This window comes from Gavialis gangeticus, unplaced genomic scaffold (genome assembly GCF_001723915.1).
Source record: "Gavialis gangeticus isolate Ggan-Ray unplaced genomic scaffold, GavGan_comp1, whole genome shotgun sequence".
Taxonomy (NCBI): domain Eukaryota; kingdom Metazoa; phylum Chordata; order Crocodylia; family Gavialidae; genus Gavialis; species Gavialis gangeticus.
Genome location: NW_017729022.1, coordinates 62,513,800 through 62,522,844, shown reverse-complemented (window position 1 = coordinate 62,522,844; position 9,045 = coordinate 62,513,800).

Sequence of the window (9,045 nt, the reverse complement as noted above, 5' to 3'; positions counted from 1 at the left end):
CCCTATGAGGAGAGGCTACGGGACCTGAACCTGTTCAGCCTCCAAAAGAGAAGGCTGAGGGGGGATCTTGTGGCCTGTTATAAACTAGTCAGGGGGGATCAGCAGGCATTGGGGGAGTCACTGTTCCCCCGAGCACTGCCAGGAGTGACCAGGAATAACGGTCACAAGTGGCAGAGGGTAGGTTTAGGTTGGACATCAGGAGGCGATATTTCATGGTCAGGGCGGCTAGGGTCTGGAACCAACTTCCAAGAGAGGTGGTGCAGGCTCCTACCCTGGGGGTTTTTAAGTGGAGGTTAGATGAACACCTTGCTGGGGTCGTTTGACCCCAGTACTCTTTCCTGCCATGGCAGGGGGTCGGACTAGATGATCTGCTCAGGTCCCTTCCGACCCTAGAAACTATGAAACTATGAAACTAGTGATGGTAAAACCCTTCTTTCCACTGGCATAGTAACACTACCTTACTGAGCAAAGGAAGGAAGGCTTCTGCTGACTCCTGGTAGCCAGCAGAAGGCCTATACTGTATAAATATGCTGGCACCTTCTGTTAGCTGCTGCCATCCCTCCAGCAGCTCGTGCCTTCTCAAGGCACACTTCATGGCCTGTTGGCACAGCTGATAAAGTGGAACTGTGCGGAGCTCCCAGAAATCTTGTGAATATGAAAGTGCTCCGTTGACATTTCTGTTCATTCACATATGCAGTCTGAACTTATAATTGACTTGAGCTACACCCATGTGCAGGTGGGGCCATAATATTTTTTCTGATTAAAAAAAGATTTGATTTTGGTTCCCTCCCCCTAACCCCTGTAAATAACAAGAGTGATCAGAAAAACCTCAGGCTTTTCAGTGTGTTATTGTAAAGAAGCCACCACCCTACCCACACTCGTTGGCTAGCCAATAAATGAGGCGAATGAATAGCAAGCAAGCAATTAGCTCAAGTAGAAGAACAGTATTTGCTTGGCATTTCAGGGGCATAATAATACTACCATGGAGAAGAACCAATTAAATAATTTATTTTCTTTTCTGTTTTTTAAGAGACAGAAGTAAGTAAGAATGGGGCCACAGACAAGCAGCCTGAACCCAGGCTGACAGGACAGGCACTCTGGAAAGAGAAGCATGGTTTTGCGATTTAGGGAACATCTACACCACATTCTGAACAGTACTGGCCCTGATGGAGATGCTTCTTTCTACAGCCTCTCCAGAGTATTTTACCTCTTAGACCCCATCTCCTGACTTGGGAAGGGGGCAAAATGACATTCCAGTTTTACTTCCATTGACACACCACCAAAGAAAAAAAACTTTGCCTATGTACACTCCTGCTCCATGATTGCCTGGGCTCACCAATTTGTCATGTCAGTGGTTTGATGTAGCCCCAAGAGTCTTTCTGACTTGAGAGGGGTAAGGCACTCAACTCCTTCCCAGACTCCATATAGGTCCTCTTCTCTTTTGAATACCGTCAGTGCTCCCTCTCTGCAAATCCAGTTACTGAGCAGCAGTAGGCACCTGTCTCTTAACAATTTAACTGCTGCCTATGGGTTTCCAGTTTCCAAATAACATCAGTGACTAGAGCCAGGACACACATTCCTGACTGGTTCAACAGCTGCAATCAGGAGTACAGAAGCAGACAGGAGCACATTGCAGTTCAAAAGAAACAACTACAATCCATTAGTTAACATTTACACCCACCGAGACAGGAAAAGGCTTTAAAAGCGATCAGTCTCTCTGTGCTCATGAATAGCCTTGTTTTAAATAACTACAAATAACTAATCAAGTGTAACTAACATGCTGTTTTAGCAACCTCCTATATTAAATTACTCAGACACAGAGTGCTGTCTGATTCCCGCCTGTCTGGATGTTGGCTGGGTAGATTGAAAGAAATAGATAATGTATGTGTTGCATTATTCATTGACTGCAGGAAGAACAGACCCAAGATGGTGGAGGGGGAAGCTTTGATAACATATTTTGCAAAGAGCACAGGTGATACACTGGACATTTGCTTATGTGTTAGAACCGTGGTCTGGGTATCATTAGACTAGAGCCTTGTTAACTGCACTTTCCTGACAAAGCAGCTGCAGCAGTGCTGGAGCCAACTACCTGGAGACTCAGGAAAATGATACTGCATTGACTCACATTTGAAAACTTTTCTTTGCAGCTATAAAGAATAGATGGGAAGTACTGGGATTATTTAGCTTGGAGAAGAGGCGCTGAAGTGGGATTTGATAACAGTCAGTCTTCAATTGCAAAACGGGTTGTTACAAAGAAGAGGGAGATCAGTTGTTCTCTCTGTGCACAGGGGATGGGCCAAGAAGCAATGGGCTTAAATCGCAACATAGGAGATTTAGGTTAGATATCAGAAAGTGTTTTCTGGCTGTGAGGGTGGTTAAACACTGGAAAAGACCCCCTCACACACACACCCATGCACACACTTTTTTAATGCTCCCATCCCTGCTGCCCTGTCATCAAGCAGCAACTCAGAAGGGCTTTTTGTTTTATGTTCATCTTTACTGTTGCTGAGAGAATAGATTCCACTGTGTGGAGGTTCAGGAAGTGACATATGGGACTAAGCACCTTTGGCTGTTCATAGAGGATGTTTCTCAGGGAGCCCTGGGGACTACTTGGAGGGGTTAGCCATCACCAGTATAGAGAGGTGAAAGTGGAGAATAGCAGAACCAAAGATCAGAGGCTCCATAACAGTTTTTGAGGGTGGGCAGGATAATGGGACCTTAAAATGTAGATACTCCTTTCAGCATATGTATACCCTGCCTGGCAGGGTGTGGTGAGGGGCAGGAAAATATGGAGGCTGCTTTTTTGGAAATGTTATTGGCTCTTTGTCAAGAGTTTTTTCTGGGTATTATTTTTATGGGATCAAGTGCATGGTTGCGATAGATTTATTTGGGCTCTAGCAGGAGAACCGGACCTAGATTAGCTCTTTCATTCCTCCTGGCCTTAAATCGACACTAACTAGTGATAAATCAAAGCTTCTTATTGCTGAGGCTTTGGCTCTTACAGTGGTACACATTAAAAACATCCCATTGCTTTGAATTTCCTGTGTGTGCTAGTAGCCTGTGATGTATAGATGAAAGCTGACACCACAATAGACCAGAGAGGATCCTGTTACCTCAGTCAATTCTGCCACCCATTGTGTTACCGCATTGCTTCAGGTTCAGGGAAAGGGGTGAGCAGTTTAAACCAGCATGGGAGGAATGCAGAAACAAATAAGACCAGTGGTCAATCTAGTCAGGAATCTTCTCATCAGCAGAGGTCATGAGCAGATGTGTTAATTGTCAAAAACTTTGTAATGGCCCCTGTTTAGCTCTTCAGTATGGGGACAGCCACTTTTGCTATCTTGCTGAGTATGGCAGAATCACAGATACAGCGGTGGCCTATCAGACTACTACAGAACAAATAATGACTAAATAAACAGGGAACTTTTCTATGGCCTGATGCTGTGTACATGGGGGGGATGTTAAAAGTCAGCTGCACTAACCTTATGAGCGTTAGGTGTACCTTTTGTGATTGTCTTCCTGGCTCAATGAGTAAGCTAAAGAAAGAATGCTTCCTGCAGGAACCAGAGGCACTGGGGGGTAATTAGTACTAATCCTCATTGTTGAAACAAGGCAGGTAACAAGGCTTTTGAAATTTCACTCCCCAGGGAGGAAGCACAGGCTGGTTTGACCTGATTCAAGAGACCTGAGAGGACAAAGGACTTGAAACTGTGTTAAATCACAGTCTTGATCTGCAAGAGAAAGAAACTCTCTGTCTGAAACCTGTCAGGCTTGATGCTCTAACCTCGCACAGGACTCAAAGTATTTCTGACCTACTATGGTATCCATGTTGAGATAGGTGACAACTGATAATTAGGCATGCACAGAAGCTGTTTGTTGTTTCAGTATATGATCTCTCTAAAATGCCTTTGTTCTGACAAAATCAAACTTTATTTCAGGAGAGCTGGTTGAGTACTGGACAGCCCTGTTCACTTCCCGTATGAGAACAGAGGTGTATGTACTGGACTAAAGCCAGACCTACTCAGGAATGAATTGCAGGGGTCTCCAAGCTCAGGCCCTGGTTCTTTGCCAATACAGATGATGGCTGGAAGCTGAGACTGAAGTGGGATGCCCTTAAGGAGGCCCCAAATGGTCTACAGCACACTTATGTTCAAGAGCTATGAGTCTGTTTCTTTTTAGCTCTGCACGGGGCTGGTCTAGGCCCTGAAACATCAACGGTGCCTTTTGTTTTTAATGGATAGTCTCCTTATTCATAATTCCACTTTTTAATCTGTGGAGTTATGCTAAACTCTTGGCATCCTGATACCTTGTGGTGAGGACTTCCAAGGGTCAGTCAAATGCTAGTGTAAACAAGTGTTTCCTTTGACCAAATCTAAATGTGTTGCTTTTCATTTTCATGGAACTTCCTCTTACTGGGAGAGAATATAGGTGAGAGTTCATTTTATCTTCTCTATACTATTCATTACTCTCTGTAGCTGTATCATGTCCTCTTATCTCTGTAATGAACACTACCAAGCTCTTTAGCTTCTCTTCGCAGAGAGGTCTCCATGTTTCTCTGATCATTTTCTATCTTAAGATATCTTCATATCTGCTGTGCCTGCCTGAGGTAGGGTGACCATAGCTAAACCCATCATTCAAGGTGAGAGTGTGTTATCAATTTACATAATGGCCTCATAACATTTTTCAGTATAATATATATGTTCTATTCTCTTTCTCTGCATCCTGAAATTTTATTTGCTGCATGTTAAACAGAGGCTTTCACTGAGCTGCTCACAATTGAGCTAATTTTCTTTCCTGCGTCGTTACAATTAATTTAGATTCCTGAAATGTGTATATGGTCTTCTAATTATTCTTCCCAACGAGCATTACCTTGCATTTATTGTCTTCCATTGTGCTGCCCAATCAGCTAATTTTTTATATCCTTCTGGAATTTTTTGGTTTCCACTGGACTCGATTACCCAAAAAAAATTGAGTATCCTGTGCACATTTTTCCACTTCAGCATTCACTTCCTTTCCTTAGTCCATGGGCTAACAATACTGCTTGTAGCAGAGAACCGTGGCACATTGCCTGTTAACCTTTAATCATATTGAAAATTGACCACTTCTTCCTACTCTTTTTTTTCTGTGTCTCAACTAGTTTTTCATCTGGAACAGTATTTGATCTCTCCAGTCAATACCAATTAACCTTTTTGAATAGGCTTGCATGGAGGACCCTGTCAAAGCCTTTCCATAAGACTAGATGCATGATATCAGTCAATTCTTATGTAGCTGCCCTTCTGTTTCATAGATTTCATAGAATTAGGGCTGGAAGGGACCTTGGAAGATCATTGAGTCCAGCCCTCCACCTGAAGGGCAGGAAGTCAGCAGGGGTCATAGGATCCCAGCAAGATAAGCATCCAATTTACTCTTGAAGGTGTTCAATGTAGGTGCTTGAACCACCTCCGATGGCAGGCTGTTCCAGATCTGTTGACCTACCAAAGACTTCTGATGGATTCAAGCAGTGATTTTCAAACATTTTTGGCTGTACATGCCTTTACCTGCAAAGTATTATGTTTGTCAGTGCCATAGCAACAAAGTTTGGCGCCTGGGGAAAGGCCCACAGCAGCAGCCCACCCTCACCCCATGCATAGATCCAGGGAGCACGTGCCCACCCATGCTTACCCGGGAGTGCACACAGCAGCGGGAGCCACCCTTCCCCTGTCCCCGCACCCCTCCAAACAAGCTGCTCACTACCCTGGCTGGGTAGTGCCTCTTGGTACCCCTTTGCTTCGGCTCCTGGGGTGGTTGCCCCACTCACCCCCCTCTTGCTATGGCACTGCTGTTTGTACACCCAGCATGTCTCTGCATGTTCACTGTCGTCAACATATGGCAATGCCGTTACTCATTGCACGTTGACCAATCAGAAACTCCATCGTGACCCTTAAAATTTAGGCACATAGCCCTGGGTAAAGCATCGTGCACCCACTGCACCCCCAGTTCAAAAACTACTGGATTAGAGTGATCTGATTTTCCTTCACAGATTTATTTCTATCATGGAATATTTATAGGTTTCTTTGTAGTTCTACCCTAATGAATATTTCAACCATGTCATCGGGCACTGAAGGTAAGGCTCACCGATTTTGTAATTTTCCTAGAATTATTCATTACTCCCTTTTGTTAAAGAGAAGTGCATTTGCAACCCTCTCCTCCTTTTGTACAGTGGCTGTCAGGGATGTTGATCAGGCAGGCCACCCTGGCCCAGTGCAGCAGACTCTGAGCAGGCAGGTCCTGCAGCAGCCATACTTGCAGCAAACTCCAGCTAATGAACTGTACCTCATTTTAGGAGCAGCAGGCATCCTGATTGGCTGCTGGGAGCACCACCTATCCATTTAGCACCAGCTGGGACCCTCCGTCTGCAGGCTAGCCAACAGCTCTTCTGTGGCAAGCCCCCTGAGTCCTGCATTCTGGGTCCTGAATCTGTTTTTTGGCTTATTTCTGGACTTTGGTTTAGGATTTCCCTGCTGTTCTGTTTCCTGGCTCCTGATCCTGGTTTGGCTCTGGTTTGGGACTTTGCTTTGTGGATTGCCATCTGGACTGGTACTTGGCATTTGATCCCTGGGTCCTGACTCTGGATTGTGTCATAGACCCTGCTTCTGGATCTCCCTCTGGCTTTAGCATATGGCTTCTGTGCTTCAATCCAGCCACAGGCCCTGCTTTCCCTTGGCAGTCTAACCATGAGGGCAGGCTGCCTACATCCTTGTCCTTTACACTGATTTTAATAAGAGTTTATATAGTTCAGTTAGCAGCTCAGCCACTTAGTCCCTTTCCAGCTCCTTAGTGTTATCTCTTCTGGGTTTGGTGACTTGTTTTCCTACAAGGATGTTTCAGAAACTAAAGGTGATTTCAAAATAAAACTATTGTGTGTGCAGCGATCATTTACAGGACCACATTGGTTCTCCACATAGTCATAAATAATGGGTGCATTCATTCATTCATAGGTGATGCATAAGTGCTGACAGTGGGGGAGGGGGGGCACAACTCCACATCACCGCCACTGCCACTGCTGTCATCGCCACTGTTGCTGCCAAGTGTTGGGTCCAGCTGGGCTGCAGCCTCACTCTGAGCTGCTGCTGCTGCTGGGTGTTGTGATTGGCTGGGCTGCAGCCCCATGCCCTGCCGTTGATGAAGAAATCTGGGGGAACACCTGTCCGCCACTCTCCCCTGACACGTCACCAGTGGGTGCTTTTGACAATGCTGCCGCTAGTATACCCCACTGCTGTGTAGTTTTCGACCTCATCACAGACCTGCGACATAGACAGCCATTTTGCTGTTACTTCCTGAAACATCCTTGTATAACTTACATTTGGTCCCATGCCTCCTCTCCTGATAGCTTTGTCTCTGATTGTACCTCATATTTGTTACCTGAGAAAGTCAATCTGGGATGATTTCTCCAGTGTAGTCTGCCATGAAGATTGATGACAAACAAATTTAGCCTCATCTCTTCTTCTTTGTCTTCCTAATCATTCTGTTTACTGTTTCTTAAGAAACATATGCTCCAATACTCTTGTTCCTGGGAGACTTCCAGTGCTTTATTTATATCTGTCATTGGCCATTTGCTTTTCTAGTTACTTCTAACCTTTCTAACTTTCATCTTACATGTTACCTATGGTGGTTTATGCTCTTTTTTATTGTTTTCACTTAGGCTGACTTTTCACTTTAGGACAGATTCCTGTTTGGCTCAAATAACCTTTTGAATCCGGTCATTAGACAGGTTTCTTTCCTCCCTGATATCCTCTTCTTCTTTTGCTGTTTAGGGGCACACATGCCTCCTGTGCCTCTTATGAGTGTCTTGCTAATGACTTCAGCAGATCCAGGATTTCATTCCCAAAGCCTTTAGGAGCAGAGAGAGGTAGCGATCCGTGCTAATTTCCAAGGCAATTCCAATGTCCTTGCTTTTGACATTTTGATCTTTTGGACCAATTTCCTTGTTAATTTTTAATTTCCCATTTCCAAACTTTGGCAGCACAGTGGGCACTGCCCTCATTCTGCTGTAATCATTATTACGTGGTGATTCAATTACCATTACTTCTTGAATCTCCTCTTGTTGATTACTTAGGAACAAGAATTAGACTCAGCAAAGCACTTATGCACCTGCCAGAATCTATCCATTCAGCACAGCCTTCTAGCAAGAGCGTGCTTAAGTACTGTGTTGAGTCAGGCCTCCATTGAAAGCAGCCCCTGCTAGGCTAGGCCTATCTTAGATGCCTTTTGAAAACTTCCCACTATAAAATTTGACCATGGGCACTACCTCCCTGGGGGAAGCAGCAGTGGGAGAGAGGAAGACCAGCTGCTGACACTGTAACCACAGTCCTGTCTAACTCAATTCTAAACAGATTTGAATGACACAATGGCAAAAAAGTCTAGCTGATGCTAACATTTCCTTGATAGTGGCCATCCCACCACTGTTGACATGGTTGATCTGTACCACTGATATGGGTGGCAAGAAATAGTAAGGAAAAGAGTTTTATAAAGAACCAGCTATTGTTTAGGCTAGAACTAATTGGTCCAAGAAATTGTTCCTGCAGTCCCCCTATAACCCGTTTCCATTGGGTAACTAACATTGCTTAATATTACTGTTGTATTTGGCTTCTAACTCACCTGAGCTTCCATAATGTCATACCCAATGCTAGTTTCTGATTCAGAGATTGGTAATAAAACTCACCTACTATATTTATAATTTTAAAAAGAGGTGCTCAACCCTGACCCCCACAAGCCAGACCTAACCCACTGAACCATGTCATCTAGCCTGCAGAACTCCCCAAGGGTCTGAAAATGTGATGGTGGGGGAAAGGTGGCAGTGTTAATTGCCATGCCCCTGACTGCCAAAGTTCTGGACCCATGGGGAGCCCTTGGGCTGGATAGCATGGCCCCGTGTGCTAGACTGGGCACACAGACCCAGGTAATATAGGCCCCAATTTGGGTATGTGGGACTGGGGTGGCACAGGACCTGATCTGGACGCAAGGAACCTTTTCTGGATGGCACAGGGCCTGATCTGGGTGTGAATG